This window comes from Cyanistes caeruleus, chromosome 9 (genome assembly GCF_971803275.1).
Source record: "Cyanistes caeruleus chromosome 9, bCyaCae1.hap1.1, whole genome shotgun sequence".
NCBI lineage: Eukaryota > Metazoa > Chordata > Aves > Passeriformes > Paridae > Cyanistes > Cyanistes caeruleus.
The window spans coordinates 33,230,688-33,248,130 of record NC_141709.1 but is presented as its reverse complement, the minus strand read 5'-3'; the positions used below and the strand labels follow the sequence as shown (position 1 = coordinate 33,248,130).

The window sequence follows — 17,443 nt, the reverse complement described above, 5'->3', positions numbered from 1 at the left end:
TGTGTGTGTGTGTGACTGTGTGTGTGTCACTGTGTGTGTGTCACTCCTTGTGTGTGTGTCACTGCGTGTCACTGTGTGTGCCACTCTGTGTGTCACTGTGTGTGTCACTGTGTGTGTCACTGTGTGTGTGTCACTGCGTGTCACTGTGTGTGTGTGTGTCACTGTGTGTGTGTCACTGTGTGTCACTGTGTGTGTGTCACTGTGTGTGTGTCACTGTGTGTCACTGTGTGTGTGTGTCACTGTGTGTCACTGTGTGTGTGTCACTGTGTGTGTGTCACTGTGTGTCACTGTGTGTGTGTGTCACTGTGTGTCACTGTGTGTCACTGTGTGTGTGTCACTGTGTGTGTGTCACTGTGTGTCACTGTGTGTGTGTGTCACTGTGTGTGTGTCACTGTGTGTCACTCCCCGCGCTGTCCCGGCGGGCGCAGCCCTGTGTCTGTGCCGGTGCCCGGTCGGTGCCGCGTGCGCGCTCCCGCGGGTGCCGGTGCCGGGTCGGTGCCCGTGCGCGCTCCCGCGGGTGCCCCCGTGCCCGCGCGCGCTCCCGTCTCTCCCCCCCCCGTTCCCCGCCCGCGCGCGCCCCCGCGCCGCCCCCGGAAGCGGGCGCGGGTCACGTGGGCGCGCGGCGCTGCCATAAACACGGCAAGATGGCGGCGCTCACGCCGCCCGCCCGCCCGTGCTGCGTCATGTCGCGCCCCGGCCCCGCCGCGCCCGCAGGTGGGTCCGGCCCGGCGCGGCCCCGGGCACCGCGGGGTGGGCGGCCGGCGGCGGGGGGCGCGGGGCCGGCGGCGCCGGGCGCGGCGCTGCCCCGTGGCGCACTCGCATTTTCGGGGGGTGCGCGGGCGGGGCCGCCGCCCCCCCTGCCCCGGGCGGCTCCTGAGGGGCGAGCGGGGCGAGGGGCGCTCCGCGGGCATCGGGGGAGGGGTCTCGGTCCCGCCGCGTCCCGTCCCGTCCCGTCCCGCGGCTGCTCCACGGCTTTCCCCCGTTGCAGGTAACCTCGGGGAGCGAAGTTGGGAGGCAGCGGCGGTGCCGGCCGGGCCCTGCCGGCCCTCAGCGCCTCCGTGCCCGCGGCCGTGTCACCGCCCGCGCTCCGCCGCTGCCCTATCCCCGTAACCGGCTGTTTGTTTTCTTCCCTCCTCAGGCTCGCCGGGACCGGCGTTCAAACCGCGCTGGGGAAGATGGAAATTAAAACGAGGTTTGTTCCCCTCGCACCTCCCGAGGCCGGGCAGGGTGAGCAGCTCGCAGCGCTGGAAGATCCTCGAGCCGTGCGTAGGGGTGGGGAGGGACGAGCCCTGGGGCTGTGGGCAGGGAACGTCCCCAATTCCAGTCCCAAGGAATTTTGGTTCCTATGAAACAACTGCAAAAATGTCACCAGCCCCAAAGGGGCAGGAGGTGGAACTGGAGTTTAAAAAGCCAACCAGGCCAACTTAAACGAGTTTCAAAGGTGAGAACTGGCAGCAAACACTGGAAAGTAAAGGGTTTGTTTAAAAAGTGTATGGAAATTTGCAGGGCCTTAGCAATAACAAGGACAAAAATGTGTGCTGGACTCCAAAACTAATGAGGGTTTTGCTATAAAAAAGGTGTTTTTTCCCAGATAAATGGAGAGCCTACTTGAGCTTTAGTCTGGCTGAGGCAAAGCAAAAATCAGAGTGTGTGTGAGATGCAAGACAACAAACTGTATTTGTACTGGGGGAAGAGGTAGATCCTCCAGAGAAAATGGCACCAGCCCCTGGAATACGGGTGTGACTCCAACAGTTGCTGTGCCAGAGGGTGCTGGGGAGGAATTGTTCTCCCTCTCCCTTTAATACCGTGATCAGTAACTCCTGGAGCACAGTAAAATCCTGATGGAGTGATCAAAGCATGCTTGAATTGCAAAGCAGTGATTCTTCTCTCATCATCTCAGCCTGTGAAATGTGGAATTCCCAATCCCACCCCAAAATCAGTCCCAATTCCTCACCTGGAATACCAATGGTGGTGTGAAAACACCTCGGAGTGAGAGCCAAGGGCTCGTTGCTCATGCAGCTCCTTTCCTTTTCAAAACCCACCCTTGCACGGACAGAATCCATTAATATTTTTAGCAAGTTTTTGTTGTGCTTTCCTAGCAACAGCCAATTCCTTAATGATTAATCCCCAAACGGTGGCAAATCTGCAAATTTGGGAATGCATGCTGAAGTCATCCGTGCTGCCTGACGTCAGCATTGCATAATCTGTTGACTGTCCCCTTTTTATGTAATGTATGTTTGGAGTTTGTTTTAAAATGTACAAATGTGGTTTTTTTTTCCCCTGCGTGCTGCTCCTCCAATATTCCATGTTTGCCTCTCCGTTGCCCTCTGGAGTTGCAAACTTGTAAGGCAGCGTGTTCACGGCTGGATCCAGCCGAGTGTTTTGTGTTTCTCTCTTAAAAACAGCCCTCTGGAGCATCTCTGCACCTTCTTTTTGCCAGGTGAGTTATTTAGAGTGTTAAAAAAACCCCCAATTTTTGGAGTTTCTGCTTCCTCCTGGTGGAAACGTGGAAGCTTCTTGTGCTGCTGGAGTCCATCAACATCATAAATAGATTTTATTGGAAACTTAGTAACACATTAACTCAGGCAGCCTAAAACCCTGGTGGTTTTTTTTAAACTCGTTTCAGAACTTGATGTATCCGATTTCCTCAGGCAACCTGAGGGTTGTAGGAATAATTTGGTGATGTTTTCAAGAATGCCTGGTTTTAGGGAATGAAAAAACCAAGAAAGGGGTAAAGTTGTAGAAATACACAACAAAGTGGGGAATGGAGAAGTAGTTCTGTGACCTTTTCAGCAGTGCCTGTTTTTAAAGAAGAGAAAAAACCAGTGAGGCTGATGAAAATATAGGTTGAGGGAAGCTTGTAATTTAACTAATTAATGGGACTGTGTGTGTCAAATGTTTTTATGTGGATTTGGTGACCTAAAAACGCCACCTCAGACACCTGGAGGCCCCTCTTTGCTTCCTGCAGCTGCAGTCCCTGCGAGCACAGCTGGCACCGGGGGCTGCTCCCCTCGGAGGGCGTGGTGAGGATCAGCCGTGCTGGCTCTGGAGACACACGTGCCAAGCTCCAGAGGAGCCCAGTGAAGGTGTGGGATGGGCTGGAAAATCCCAGCTCCTGGAAAATCAAGCAGCAGGAGCCTGGCAGGCTCAGGGCATGGTGTCGTGCCCGTGGTGATGCCGCTGTCCCAGAGTGGCTCCAGCAGCTTTCCTGGCTGGCTGCCACTGTCCCCACTGCTCCCTGACACCCAATACGAGCAGCATGAGCCAAGGGCTGGCTGGATTTAAGGGGGAGGAAGGGCTGGCTCCATGTAGGAGGGTTGGTTACTCTTTCTCCATTAAATCCAGCGTGGGTGGAATTGCCCAGAAGAAGCCGCTGCTTCAAACCACTCAGAGCTGCTGCCGTGGTCATTAAGATAACGCTAATTATGTGGGTAATTTCCTGGAGTGAACCTCAGCTGCAAAACCACTTGTGTTAAAGCTCCTGAGGCTTTCACCTGCGGGGTGAGGTGGGGTTTTGGGGACGCTGAGGACACCGAGGACTCGGCAGTGCCACGGAGGGGCCAATGACTGCCAGGCTGCCCTGGCTCAGTTATCACAGTGCTGATGCTGTCTCTTGTAAAGGTACAGTACTGTGATAACTGAAGGATGGCAGCCATCTGAGCTTCACGGCATCCTGGGGCCACCAGAGCCACCCAGCCCCGCTCCACCGCAGCCTGCTCGTTTCACCTGGAGCCCTTGGAGGAAAAATCACGTTTATTTCAATAAAATATTACACACTTTGCCTCGATACTGACTGTTTCGTCTTGGGAGGGCTTCCAGAAACGCTGGGCTTTGGAAATGTTCAGGAATGGTTCCCAAAGCAGGGTGCTGTGCAGCCTGGTGGATATTCAATAACAAAGAGGTTCCTCGGTGGGGGATACTTGGTAACAGAAGAAATTATTCTGTAGCAATAGAGAAAATGAAGCCCTTTTAAAATACTTTTTAATAGAAGGATACCACAATCTTGGCTGGCTACTGTAACTCAGAGAGCTCTAAGTGGGAATAAGTGGTGGGAAATGGAATCTTTAAGCAGTGAGGTCCCGGTGGATCAGGGACAGTCTTTGCAGGGTTTCCTCGGGGCTTCTCGGCTCTGTGAGTGGGAGACTGAATTTCCTGGGTCATTTTTACCCCTGGAAATGAGGTGGTTTTCAGGGAGCTGATCTTTGTGCCGTGTGAGTTAACTCTGCAGTGCTGGGACACGACAGCAGAGGGGCCCCGCGGGCCGGCTCGAGATGGGACTGTGAAATGCCAAGATTTTTGCATAAAGTAACCGGAGCCTTGCAGAAATGTCCTGTTTCCCAGATTCCTGCCCTTCCCCGAGGAATTGGTGGCATTCAGGATGCCGAGGCTGGTGCGGCACTTTCCAGAGGTCACTATTTACTCTCCATCCCGACGTTCAGCCTGGTCATTGACCCAGTGGTGTTTAAAATTCTTCTTTCTGAGCTGGATAATTCATGTCCAGCAGGGCTTTGCCCTGTGCTTCCCTGCTGCTCGAGGGAGGGGACGGGAATTAGCCCTGAGATGGTAAGAAAATGGTTTTTCATTTCCCTGCTGCTCACTGGGAGTTTTTGGGGCCAGCCTGAGTCACATAAAGGGGGGAAATTATTCCTGGTGCTGTGACAGAGGCTCGAGGCTGGCTCTGGAGAAGGGCTCTGCCTCACCAGAAACTGCAAACAATAAAAACAGACATTCTGCTACCAAGAACTTAAATTCTGGATTAAAATCTGAGCAGTCAGCCCTCAGCTTCCTCTTTCCAAGGGTTACAGGCACCTCTTGATCAGGCAGGAATGTGCTTATCCCAAAAAGGAGCAGTGCTCATCTCTGCATTGCCTGTCCCTCACTGCTGTGCTCCTCCTTCCCGTGCCACACTCCCATCCCAGGATGGACGGGACAGAGGAGGAGCTGGGGGATCCTGGGCATGGGAGCACTTGAAAGCTGCCCAGAGCTCTCTTTTTACCTATTTTGGGATCCAGCAGGTGTCCGGGGAGTGTGCATCCCCTTTCCTTGGAGAAAGGCAGGTGCATCCGGCCAGGTGCTGCTGCTGCTGCCCCAGGGACAGCCCCAGGCACTCCTGGCTCCTTCTAGAAGTGCTTTTCCTGCCCGCGGGAGGCAAGATGAGTGCTGGGAGGCAGATCCAGGGTTTGTTATGGATCGGATCCGAGGAATACAACCGCCCACCTGCCCAGCCATGGCTCGGGTTAGAGGTTAATGACCAAGCCGTGCCGATTTTAGGGATGTGCTGTGCGTGGGACGCTGGTCTGGGGCTGCTGAACGGGGCCCAGAGCCCGCCCCAGTGACTTGTGCCTCTCATTTCCTGTCACAACAAGCACAGCCTCGAGCTCTGGATGGGACAGGAGATGGAGCACTGGCTGTGCCTCACAACAACACCTCTCCAGTCAGGTTTCCTGGGATTTACCTCCCTCTCTAGCACAGTGGACAGAGAGTCCATCTCTTTTTCCTGTAGCTTCCTACTGATACGGGAATGGGACAGACTGGTGGGTTTGCTGTCCAAATATTGCTGCACATGAACAATGCCACCCTCAGAGTCTCTTTTGCCAGTGGAGCACGTCCTCCCACCCAGGTTTTAAAGCAAGACATGAACAACCTGCATCCAGTGCTACAGCCTCAGAAACAAAAATCCATCCTCTCTCTGATAAAGCTGTCTGTGATTTCTGGGCTGGATCCCAAGGCAAGGCAGTTCCTCATTCTCAGCTGCTGTTCCAGATGGGTTTGTTCTTAGGTCTGTTCTTACCCAGCGGTTCTCAGGCTCTTGCATCAGGAAAGTCCCTTTTCCCATCTGGATCTGCCGCCGCCGCCTTCCCACCCACGTTCCACATGAGGAGAGGAGCGGTTCTGCTCCTGTCACGTTTCCTGTGAGGCTGCAGACTGGAACTGCTCTCTCTGCTCCTGGCTCCCAGCCTCAGCTCAGCCTTTCAGGGGTGGGAGCTGCTGCTCAGAGCAGCCTGGCCCTTCTGACAGCAGCAGGATTAAAGGCATCCATTGTCTGCAGGCCTTGAAACCAGGTGAAGATGTTGCCTTTCCCCAAAATGCCTTTTCTCCCCCCTAAATGTACCTTCTGTTACTGTTGGACTAAAACAAGAAGAATCCTTCCCAACAGAGCTTCAAGCACTCAGCCATTTCAAAGTCCAGCAGTGCCCTGTATGAGTCAGACTGCTTTAATTGCTGCTCATTCAGATCTTCTCCAGCTTAGTGCAGACACTTGAACCTGAACTTTAACCCAGACCTTTGTGATTCAACATCTTTACAGACCGAGCTGCCTACTTGCAATGTCCTCATGCAAATATTAGATGTACCAGAAAGCAACTGGGGTTTATGTCTGATTAAGCAATCCCTCAGTGCAATGGAGATGTTGGACAATGTGGAATGAGCTCTGCTGAAGGCTGTACTGTCCTGTTTTTCCTTGGAACTGGGAAGAGCAGAGCCCAGGAGCAGTGGGTGAGCAGAGGGTGACACAATCCCTTCTCCTTTCTCCATAAGGTATTTCTGTCTGTATCTCACATTTGGGAAAGAGCTGCTTGCTGAGTTGTTGGATTATATGTAAACCCTGCATTTTGTCATTAGCTCGAGTCACCAAGGGAAGCTGTGACTTTATTTGATGGCTGATCTAGGACAGAAGTACTCAGCAGGAGCTGAGTGTTCCAGTGTGGTGCAGTATCAAAGTTATGCTGTAATTTCTGTATTTGGGCAGATGAGAAAGCCAAGATTGTACAATTTGGTACATCATTTGCTCTTAATAACATTTCACAGGAGCAGAAGTGCACACACTCACGTAGGATTAATATACTCTTAGACAAGCTCTTTAATTGATGTTGGGCAAGCATTATAATTTTTCTGGGAGTGGTGGAGCCAGAGGAAAGACCCCTCTACTCCAAAGGGCTTTGGCTCCCAGCTGTGCTCCTGTTCCTAGGTAAAATTAGAATTCAAATCTCAAGTTCCCCTTTGAGTTCAAGAGGCTGAGAGCTGCACTTTGGGTTTTGTCATGCACAGGGATGTGCACCTGCCACTGGAAAAAGCCTCTTTCAATCAGAGCAGAAAATGGAGAAAAAGATGAAGCAGCTCAGGTTTTTCCTTGGATCTTCTGAAGTCAGGCACTGCAGCCTCACCCACAGCTCAGGACACAGCGGTCCCCAGGTCTGTGCTGCACAGGGTCACTTTAAATTAAGGCAAATTTGCTCAGATTTGGTGCTGGACAGCAGTGCCAGGGGAGCCCAGAGCTGGAGCCTGTGGGGCAGGAGGGCTGGAGAGGGCAAGGGGTTGTTGGTGCTCCCTCTGCCACCTCCTCTCCACAGTGAATGGCAGAGCTCCATCGATTGCCCTCCCTTTGAATTAACTCCAGGAGCAGTCAGAATACACTGAATAATTCAGGAGAGACTCGTGTTTAAACATTGGTACAACCCTCAGATTCCTCCTGCCTAAAAATAAAACTGGCAGAGAGCAAACGATTCCTGGTGGATGCTCAGTGGAGCTGTGGACCCCATCCATGGCTCTCAGCCCTGCTGCTGGGACCAGCCTGGGGCTGAGGGTGCTGCAAAGTTCAAGGCTTTGAGTTGAGGGCTGCACAGAAAGCACCAGCACAGGCAGGTTTGGGCTGGTGGTGGCAAAGAGAAAGGGCTGGTACAGGAGCTGGGGAGGTCAGTGAGCATCACTGCTTTAACTGGTACAGGGAGAGCTGTTTTCCATGCTGGGAATCTCACCTCCTGCTTTTTTAAAATAAAGACTTCATGACTTTCTGAGAACACACAAAAAGGTGACAGTGTTTGAGCAGGAGCGATTCCTCCAGAGGGAATGGATGAAGAGGAGTCAGTCCCTCTCCCATGGCTGTGCTGGATGAGATGGACACAAATCACAGAGAGAACATGAGAAGCTCCACGAGGATTTCCTGATTTGGTGTGTCCCACGTTCAGGCAGTTCCCTCAAACCCCTGTGCTCACATTCCCAGAGTGATAAAAATGTCACGTGGTTGCTCAAGGAGCAAAATCTCCCTGTGCAGAACGTCCACATCTCCAGCCTCCAAAGCCTTGCTGCTTCCTGGTTTGAAGGGTATCCAGGGGACTGGAAATGAAAACTTCCAGAAGTTTATTGCTAATGAAATCTAATTCATTTTGGATGTAAACGTGCCAGGCTTCTGCAGTTGTGTTTACAGCCCCATTAAAGGAAAACTCATGGTGGTTTTATCTGAAAATTACTGGAGAAGCAGGGTCTGTTTAGCTCCTTCTTAGGCTGTGGACTTCTCACTTCTTCACCCCTTGAACCCAGCTATGTTAAAGGAAATGTCACAGTCTCTTAAAAACTGCCTGAAATGTAAGAGGAAATAAGAAAACAGAGAGATGGGAGAAAATTCCTACCCTGCTCCTCGCCTCCGCAGGTTTTGTGGGCTGGAATGGTCACATCAGCTGTCTCCAGCTGATTTTGTCTTGCAGTCTGGATGTTCTCAGTAGGTTTGACACCCATGTTCAACTGTGACAGTTCTCTTAATGTGGACTGTGCCGTGTAAAGGCAGCCCAGGGTGACAGAGACCAGTCAGAACATCTCATTTCTCTGTCTCTAAGATCCCTGACGCTTTCCATTTTTCCCTTCCCACGTGTTCCTGCTGATTCCATTTAAGCAGCACTGAGGCACTCGGCTCATCCTTAATGGGAGAAAAACCCTTCACTTTGCAGCAGATTTGGAGGTTGTTTGCCATCCTGCCTGGATTTCTGAGCCCTCTGTGCCATTATGAACAACACCTTCCTGGAAACAGAACCTTAATTCCCAATCTCCTTGTAACAGAGTGAAGGGGAATATGGCAAACCCCAGCTGGAAACGCTGCTTTATAACCCAGAGTGAGGAATTGCAATTTCCAAAAGCTCACCTGAGGATAGCAGCAGCAGCAGAGGGAGCTTTGGAGTGTGTCCAAGCATTAAAGATTTTAGAAATGTTACGTGCTCTGTGTCACTTGTGTCCCCCTGAATGGGACAGGGACAGTGCTGGGCATGACCTGAGAAATGCCCCAGCCTGTACACGAGGTCTGGGGTGTGTGGACAGAGAGGGGCGTGATCAATATTGTATCATTCTGGTGAGAAATGTGCCATTTCCCATCCAAAGATATTGAATTATTGCTCTGGTTGAGGTCCCTGCTCCGCCCTGTGCTCCCCACCAGCACACTCCAGTTCCAGGAAGTGCTAAACTCATCCTTATAAAACCCAGCTTTTAAAAAAAGCACACAGAGCTTTTTCTGGGATATATATATATATATATATATGTCAAAGATACTTAATATATTTATTCTGGGACAATTTAATATTTTAAATAAACTAAAATTAAAATTTGTAAGTATAAATTTTATATATAATCTCTAATATATTATATATTTAAATATTAATATATTATTAAATAGTAAAATTTAATATATTTATTAATTAAATATATATATTTAATATATATATTATATATGGGACATATATATCTCAAAGATATTTAATGTATATATTCTGGGATCATTTAATATTTTAAATAAATTAATTTTAAAATAGAATTTTTATATATAATATATTGTATATTTAAATATTAATATATTATTAAAATATTAGCATTTAATATATTTAATATATATTCTGGGACATATATGTATCTCAAAGATATTTAATATATATATTCTGGGATAATTTAATATATTTAATAAATTAAAAATAAAATATATAAATGTACATTTTATATAGTATATAATATAAATATATAATATAGAATGTATAATATAGAATGTAGAATGTATAATATAGAATATAGACGGTAGAATAAGATATAATATATATTATATGTTATATGTTATATATTATATAATATATAATATATAATATATAATATATAATATATAATATATAATATATAATATATAATATATAATATATAATATATAATATATAATATATAATATATAATATATAATATATAATATATTTCTATATTAATATATTATTAAATATTAAAATTTAATATCTTTAATATGTTTTTTCTCTATTCTGGGATATATATCTTTCTCAAAGATATTGAATTATTGCTCTGGTTGAGGTCCATGCTCCGCTCTGTGCTCCCCACCAGCACACTCCAGTTCCAGGAAGCGCTGAACTCATCCTTATAAAACCCAGCTGTTGCACACAGAGATTTTTCTGGGATATATATATACATCTCTCCCAGAAAAACCCCATCCATACACATCCATAAATCCCCGTGGATGTGGAGTCAGTGTGAGCAGGAGCACTGTCTAGCCCCGCTGGTGTTTGGCAGGCAGCCATGCAGAGACTGCCTACCTGTGAGCTCATCCTTCTGCAAGGGGCTGTGCTGGGAAGTGCATGAGCTCCAGAAAATGCATTTGAGCTTCTGGGCAGTATTGATTTGTCTGGATGGGTTTTATTCAGCTGCTCAAAGCACAATAAAAACGTGCTGGGGGGATGAGTCGGGGTTCAGGGGAGCCAGAAGTTGTGTCGCGCTATTGGGAACGGCAAGAAGCACGACACGGACTCTCTTGTGAGTTGAACAGGAGAAGGAGGTTTATTACCTCAGATCTTCTTTTATAGAACAATGTGTAAAAGGTAAAATTTTATTGGTCAGTGAACTAAGACATCACCATCATTGGTCAGTGGGGTACACCACCCCTCAACCTTCTCTTGCAAGAAAACAACTGACAAACAGCACCTGCAAGGCTGTCTTCTGTCTCTGAGGATTCTTTTAATTCCTCCTTATGATTTCCCAGGCCAGACTGAGAAAGTTATGCAGCCTGCTTTTCCACAGGCACTGTGCTCCCTGCCTGTGCTCACAGCATCCATAGTGGAATGAGTTCAGGGTGTTAGCATTCAGGAACACACATAATCACAAATGATTATATGCAGGTGCTTTATTAAGAGCTCTGGGTGTCAGGGGTACACAGACCCAAATCTGACCCAATTTGGTTTTGACTTGAACATGTTTTATACTCTATCGTTATACAGCTTACATATTCATTATTAAACTTAATTGTAAGCATTGTTTTTACCCAAGCATGGGTTTCTCATGATCCCCCCAGCCCCCTAACATTGTTTCTCATGTTCTTTAAACAATAATTATATCTAATCCCATCTAACAATTGTATCATTTGTCATATACTGACCACACAGGTGCAGTTTCACCTGATCTTTAGCAAGCACAAGGCCTAACATTTCTCAGGGCCTACTTTTCCCAGGGCTTTCCAAACCTAACTTTCTTTCTAAGTCTCCGAATTTTCTAAGATTTTAGAACCTTTTACTATCAAGGGGAGGGGGAGCCAGAAGTGAGGTTTGGAGCTGGCCACCATCACCATCTTTCCCCTTTGCAACCGCTCTAGAGCTCGACACAAACCCAGTTTCTGCTTCCCAGCAAAGCAACAGAAGGGATATTTTTCAGCAGAGAAATCTGGCAGGGGGAAATGAAAATAAAAGTTGGTTTGGTTTGGTGTAAGAACAATGAAGAACCAGAAAGATGGCAACGGGAAAAAGCAGGCGGTGAAGGCAAGCAGCGACATGAACACGCCCGCTGCAGGGCTGAGACACGGCAGCAGCATCTTCACACTCCCCAGCTTGGAGCAAAGTGAGTGAATTCCATCCCCCCGGCCAGGAAAGTCGGGAATTGAGCTCCTGTTCTGCCTCCCACACACAGCCCTGGCAGCTGGCTCCAGCCCTGCCCAGGAAATCCCCCTGCAGCCCAGCTCTGGCACCCTCGGAACCAGGGCTGCACAAAATCTAATCTTTTTTTTTTTTTTGTTGGACTACCCACATGAAGTAGCTCTCCTTCCCCAAACCTAGATTAATAGCTTTAAATAAAAAGATTGAGCACCATCTTTAGAAGTAGTTAATTACTCAGAATCAATTCACACCTTCCCCGTGTCTCAAAATAAACTCTCTCACTTGCTTTTCCAAGCAGAGCCCTCTGAAATCGGTGTCACCAGCGGGGTTTCACGCATGTTCCCTGAGCACAGGAAGCTGAAGATAAATTCGGTGACAGATCAGATGTAAAGAACTCGTGCACTTGGCTGGGTATTTTATCCTTGGAGCCTTGGAGCTCCCAGGCTTTGGTTGGGTGACCCCCTCCTTCCTGCTCCTCCTGGCTGCTCCCCATCCTCCAGCCCAGACAGAAACAAAAATATAATTTATAAAATTATTTCCAGTTACAACAGCACTCTGCAGAGTTGTTCTCAGATTGTTTTCAAATCCTACTACAGGTTAAGGAATTTTACATCTCCTTTTACTCATCTCCCAGCGCCTCTGACTTCATTGCACCCTCCTGAATTTTGCTGATATGAGTGAGGAGAACCAGACCCCAGAGTTACTGCCAGGAACAAATCAATGACAAACTGGAACCACTTAGAGAGTGTTAAATCACCTTTATATAAAAGTCCTGTCAATCCCAAGCTGATGCCATCAGTGATTTAAAGCACTTTACCGTATGCCCCTCATTGTGCCTTGAAATACAATGAAAAAAAAAAAATAAAGCTTTTAAAACATTTAAACTGTTTAAAGTAGAGTGGAAATCAAACTGCAGAGTGGACAAGAAAGGAATCATCTGTACATCCATCCCTATCTCTTCTTTGAAAAAGGCTGCAAGAGGAAATTTGTTGGAATTTAGTTTGATTTTTAACATAAATCCCAAGACAGACAGATCTCATCTTCTGTATTTTGTCTTTTATATTTTTGGTGGAGAATATCAGTGCATCCCGGAATGAGCAAAATAAGGAAGGATGCAAGATACAAAATAATGTGTCACGTACTTAGAGGGGGAAAAAAAAATATTTATTTTTATTTATTTACTTTTCTGCAGCTCTTTGCAAGCCTGTTCTCTTTCTAAGCAAAAAACAAAGTCAGCCACAAATACAGATGATTAATTCCTCAGAGAAAACCACTTTAAGAGTTTTAATACAAAATTACATCCTTCCCATAGGCTGGAATGTTGTGGTGAACACAGACAATTCTGGGTATATTTTGGAAATCTCCCCCTGTTATTAACATAGTTCTTGAAGGAATTTTTAGAAGTTGATTTGATCCCAGTTTCATGTCACAGAACAAGCAGCAGAAACCAGCAGTGCCAGAATCAAGGAAAAGAAGGCAAAAGCTCATGTGGCAGGCAGAACTGGGAGACTGAACACACAATTTCAGTGAAATCCAAGTGCCAGAGCAGTTCAGCCCTTGGGGTTTTATTTTAAAGTGAGAATTTAATTCTGGCTAAAGGACGTGGCCTTTGGGAGCCTGGGTCACTCCTGGACGTGGTCCTGGGCTCTGGATTTAGAGGGAGGAGAGGTAAAGCTGCTCTGCCCCATGAGCAGCCCCAGGCTAAGCCCCTTATGCAATCCTTGGTCACAACCTCGGCTGGGCTGGGCTGGGCAGCTCCAGGATTTAAGGGTCTTTGCAGCATCAGTTGCTGTGCTGAGAAACAAGTCCTTCCTGTAAGGCATAAATAACACAGATCTGGTGTTTCAGCATGAAAAGCCACCAAGAAAACTGATTTTATCCTTATCAAGGCAAAGCCATGGAAAGGGCTGGTGAGAAGAGAATTGTTGGGTGCAGTTCCTGCAGGTGAAATGTGGGGAAAAGGGAACAAGAAGAGGTCAGGCCTGGGAACCATGGGACATCCAGACTTAGATGTTAGGGGAAAATCCTTCCCTGTGAGGGAGGCATTGGTGCCCAGAGAAGCTGTGGCTGTCCAAGGCCAGGTTGGACAGGCTTGGAGCAGCATGGGATAGTGGAAAGTGGCAGGGTGTGAAATTAGATGATTTTTAACATCCCTTCCAATCCAGACCCTTCCATGGTTTGCACTGTTTAACCTCTTTTCTTCCAGCCTCGGGCTCTTTTCTAATCTTGAGATTACCAAAGTGGTGGAAACAGGGTGAGGCTCCAGTGCTTTCCCACAGTGCGTGGTTAATCCAGACCCAGTGGGCATGTAGCAGAGGGAAAAGGTTAATGTGGTGCAAAATAATCCAAATTACACCCTGCAGGTTCCCTGACAGCTGTGGGGAAGAGAAGACTGCCTTGATTCCTCTTGGGAGAGGAGGAAAATGGAATCAATGATTATTCCTTTAGTTTATTAATTACAACCACCTAGACATGTGCATTCCCAGGCCATCAGCACCTGGCTCCAAGCTGCTCGCAGGTCGATTTCCCAGGAAATAAAAGGGTAAAAATTGGGGATTGCTGAGGCACAAGGCAGATGAGCTGGGGCAGAGCAGCTGCAGTGGTGTTCAAACACTTCAGAACAGCGAGGGGCCTTTCACACCCTGTGCTGCCGCACGTGAGAAAACCACGATAAAATTATGTCAGTGTGCTTAGTCTGAGTTACATGGAGGGGAAACTTTTATCAGAATGGGGTTTTTAATGACCTACTCATCTTTTAGGACAATTCGCCCAAAAAGCAGCAGTAGATTTACTCTTCTGACAGAGGAAAATGCCAGATACGTGTGGTGTGTGGGAAGCAGGGCCCAATGATTTCATTAAACTGAATCATTTTTTCGCTCATTTTACTTCCACTTGTGCCATTTCCTGTGACTTTGACAAGAGTTTGAAACCGCAGTGAAGAAACCGGTTTCTTTTCTGTGTAGATGGGAGGATTGTGAGCATCTCATTTCATCGAGTTGTTTACACCAGCGTGAGAATGGAAATGAGGATGTGGGTTTGTAAATGATGATCCAAACACACCTGGCAGGAGGTTGGAGCCAGGTGGGGGTTGGCTTCTTCTGTGACCAGCAATAGGACAAGAGGACATGGTCTTAATGTGTGCCAGGACTGGTTTAGGTTGGACATCAGGAGGAATTTTTCCGTGGAAAGGGTGGTCAGGCCTTGGAAGGAGCAGTGCAAGGAGGTTTGGAGTGCCCATCCCTGCGGGTGTCCAAGGAAGGCCTGGATGTGGTGCTCAGTGCTCTGGCCTGGCTGACTGGGTGGCACTGGGCACTGCTTGGACTCGATGGGCTCGGAGGGCTTTTCCAAGCTCAGTTATTCTGGGATTCTCTAGCTCAAACAGCACCATGACAAGCATGTCACCTCTGTGGAGATGACAGGCGCTGGGGTGGGGAAGAGCCCGCAACTCCGGCACTGTCGAGCGGTGACAGAGGTGACCGCAGAACCGTGGCACGGTCGGTGTTGGAAGGGGCCGTTCCCACACACGGGTCGGTTCTATCGCACCCCGCCGCCCCCCTCGGTGCCTCAGCCGGGCCCGGCCGGGCCCAGGCGCCTCCCCGGGGCGGGCCCGGCCCTGCGCATGCTCCGCTGCGGCCTCCGCCGAGCCGGGACCGCCGCCCTCCGAGCGCTGCGGGCCGTGCCCGCGCTGCCCCGCTCCCGGCCCGGGCTGCTCAGAGCCCACAGCGAGCACCGAGCACCGCCCGGCCCGGGCTGCTTCGAGCCCACAGCGAGCACCGAGCACCGCCCGGCCCCGAGCCCACAGCGAGCACCGAGCACCGCCCGGCCCGGGCTGCTCCGAGCCCACAGGGAGCACCGCCCGGCCCGGGCTGCCCCACACCGAGCACCGCCCGGCCCGGGCTGCTCCGAGCCCACAGGGAGCACCGCCCGGCCCGCTCCGAGCGCCCCGGGCCGCCCCTCCGGGCGCCACGGCAGCGGTGAGTGGGGCCGGCCGGGGGGAGCCGGGGAGGGCGGCGCGGGCGGCGGGCGCCTCTCCAGGGGAGGCTCCGCGGGGGCGGCGTGGGGCTCTGCCGGTGCCTGAGGGCCCGGGAGAGGAACCGCCGTGCTCACCTGAGCCGAGAGGAGCCGCGGGGTCCCCTCGGTCCGAGAGGGTGCGGATAGAGCTGCCCCCGGTGCTCTGGTGCCCCTAAGGCGGGGGTGCGGGCACGGCAGGTTTGTCAGAGCCACGTTTCGGGTCGGCGGCAGGACGAACAGCAATGAAAGAGCTCCGGTTCTGGCCGCCGGTGGGTTTGGAGGAGTTAAAACCCCCCGGAGGCCGTGGGTGAGAGCGGAGCCCCGTGCGCTCTCTGTGCCGGGGAAATCCCGCTGCCTTCCACTCCCGGCCAAGCGCCGGGCTTGGGACAGCTGATGGTGTCCGGCTGTCGGTCTGGCAGCCCTTCCTCCGTACGCCACAGGGACACTTTGGGACATCTGTCATCCCCTTTGCTCCTTCCCCCACGGGAGGAAGGGACAGCTGTGGGTCACCTGAGGCTGGGTATCCATCACCCCCAAGGACACGCAGGGATGCGGAGCAGGGAACCTGGCAGCAGGCAAGGTGTACCGGCTGTACACCTCGCCTAAAACATAATTCTGCTCTGTGTGTGTGAGAGAGAAGATAATTGCTGTGTTGGATAATGGCAGGGAGTCACAACTAAACCGATCTTTAAGGTCTCTCCCAAACCACACCAATCTGATTCTTTAATGGCGTTGAATTTGGATTGTTAAAATCCATGTATGAGGAGAACCAGGATGAGTCTGAAGCACATCGAGCCTGCTGCTAACAATGGAGACTGAGGGTAGAAAGACAACTCAGCAGTGGCTCGGTGTGGCCAGGAGAGGATGGATCCAGCTCTGTTCAAACAGGCGCTGTCCCTGTGCTCTGGAGGATGCAGAGGGATCCTCAGGAGATGTTCCAAGGGATCAACCATGAAAAGTCATATTTTGAGGCATGTCTAGAATGCTAAGAGCAGCGCAAGAAAACTCTGGGCTTTCTCTTTTGGGGGAGGCAAATGGAAATAATTCAAAACTAAACTCCAATGAACCCAGCTTTGCTTGGGAAAGATTCTCTGCAGAATTATTTCCGAGCGGAGTGGATGTACTTTGGTACTGCTTTATTCGGGTGCTGGAGCTCGGTGTTAAGTTCAGTTTTGCCCTTATAAGGGGACTGGGAGGCATTTCCTCCTGGCACTTGTTTTTAAAACACACAGGAAGCTGCACCTTGATCTGGGTCTGTGTTAGGTGATACCAAGACAGGTGCTTTGAAATGCGGGGCCAGCTCAGGACGTGCTGTCCCAGCTGAGCCAGCAAACCCGTCAGGCTGGAGATGCTAAAAGTTTGTCATGGCAGGCAGATGTTACAAATCGTTTTGTTAGTATATTTTTAGTGATTCAGTTGTTAAATATGTTGCTTATCTAAGTGTCACAGTATCTGCAAGGCCCTCCCAAAGCCAGGTGGCTCAGTTGGGTCTCCGGCCTTCGGGGAGGGTGAGGTGAAAAGCCAGGGTGGGTTTAAACTTGAACAAGAATATAAACACGAAACAGGAATCATTTTTCAGTTTGTGAACTCCTGGAAAGCTGTAGACTGCAAGGTTAGTTCAGAATTAATTGCAAAGTGGCCCTTTTTTTTGAGAGGTAGCTTCTGTAAATGTCAAACTGTTTCTGTCTGTTCAAGCTGGCTGTTAAATTTCAGTTAAAAAACAATCAGATATATTTAATGCAAAAACTTTGAAAAGCAAA

At 49.4% G+C, this 17,443-nt stretch overlaps 1 protein-coding gene and 1 long non-coding RNA gene across 2 annotated transcripts in view; both read left to right on the top strand.

The window, feature by feature from the left end:
• Positions 1-598: 598 nt before the first annotated feature.
• On the top strand, positions 599-3,787 carry LOC147651771 (uncharacterized). Its single transcript, XR_015273684.1, has 2 exons — positions 599-714; positions 1,139-3,787. It is a non-coding gene; the product is annotated as an uncharacterized LOC147651771 (long non-coding RNA).
• An 11,547-nt stretch (positions 3,788-15,334) lies between these two features.
• Positions 15,335-17,443, top strand: part of JAK1 (Janus kinase 1) — a 46,404-nt gene continuing 44,295 nt past the window's right edge. The window contains exon 1 of the mRNA XM_086841595.1: positions 15,335-15,646. The gene's annotated coding sequence lies outside the window, so the exon portion shown is untranslated. The remainder of the gene's footprint in view (positions 15,647-17,443) is intronic.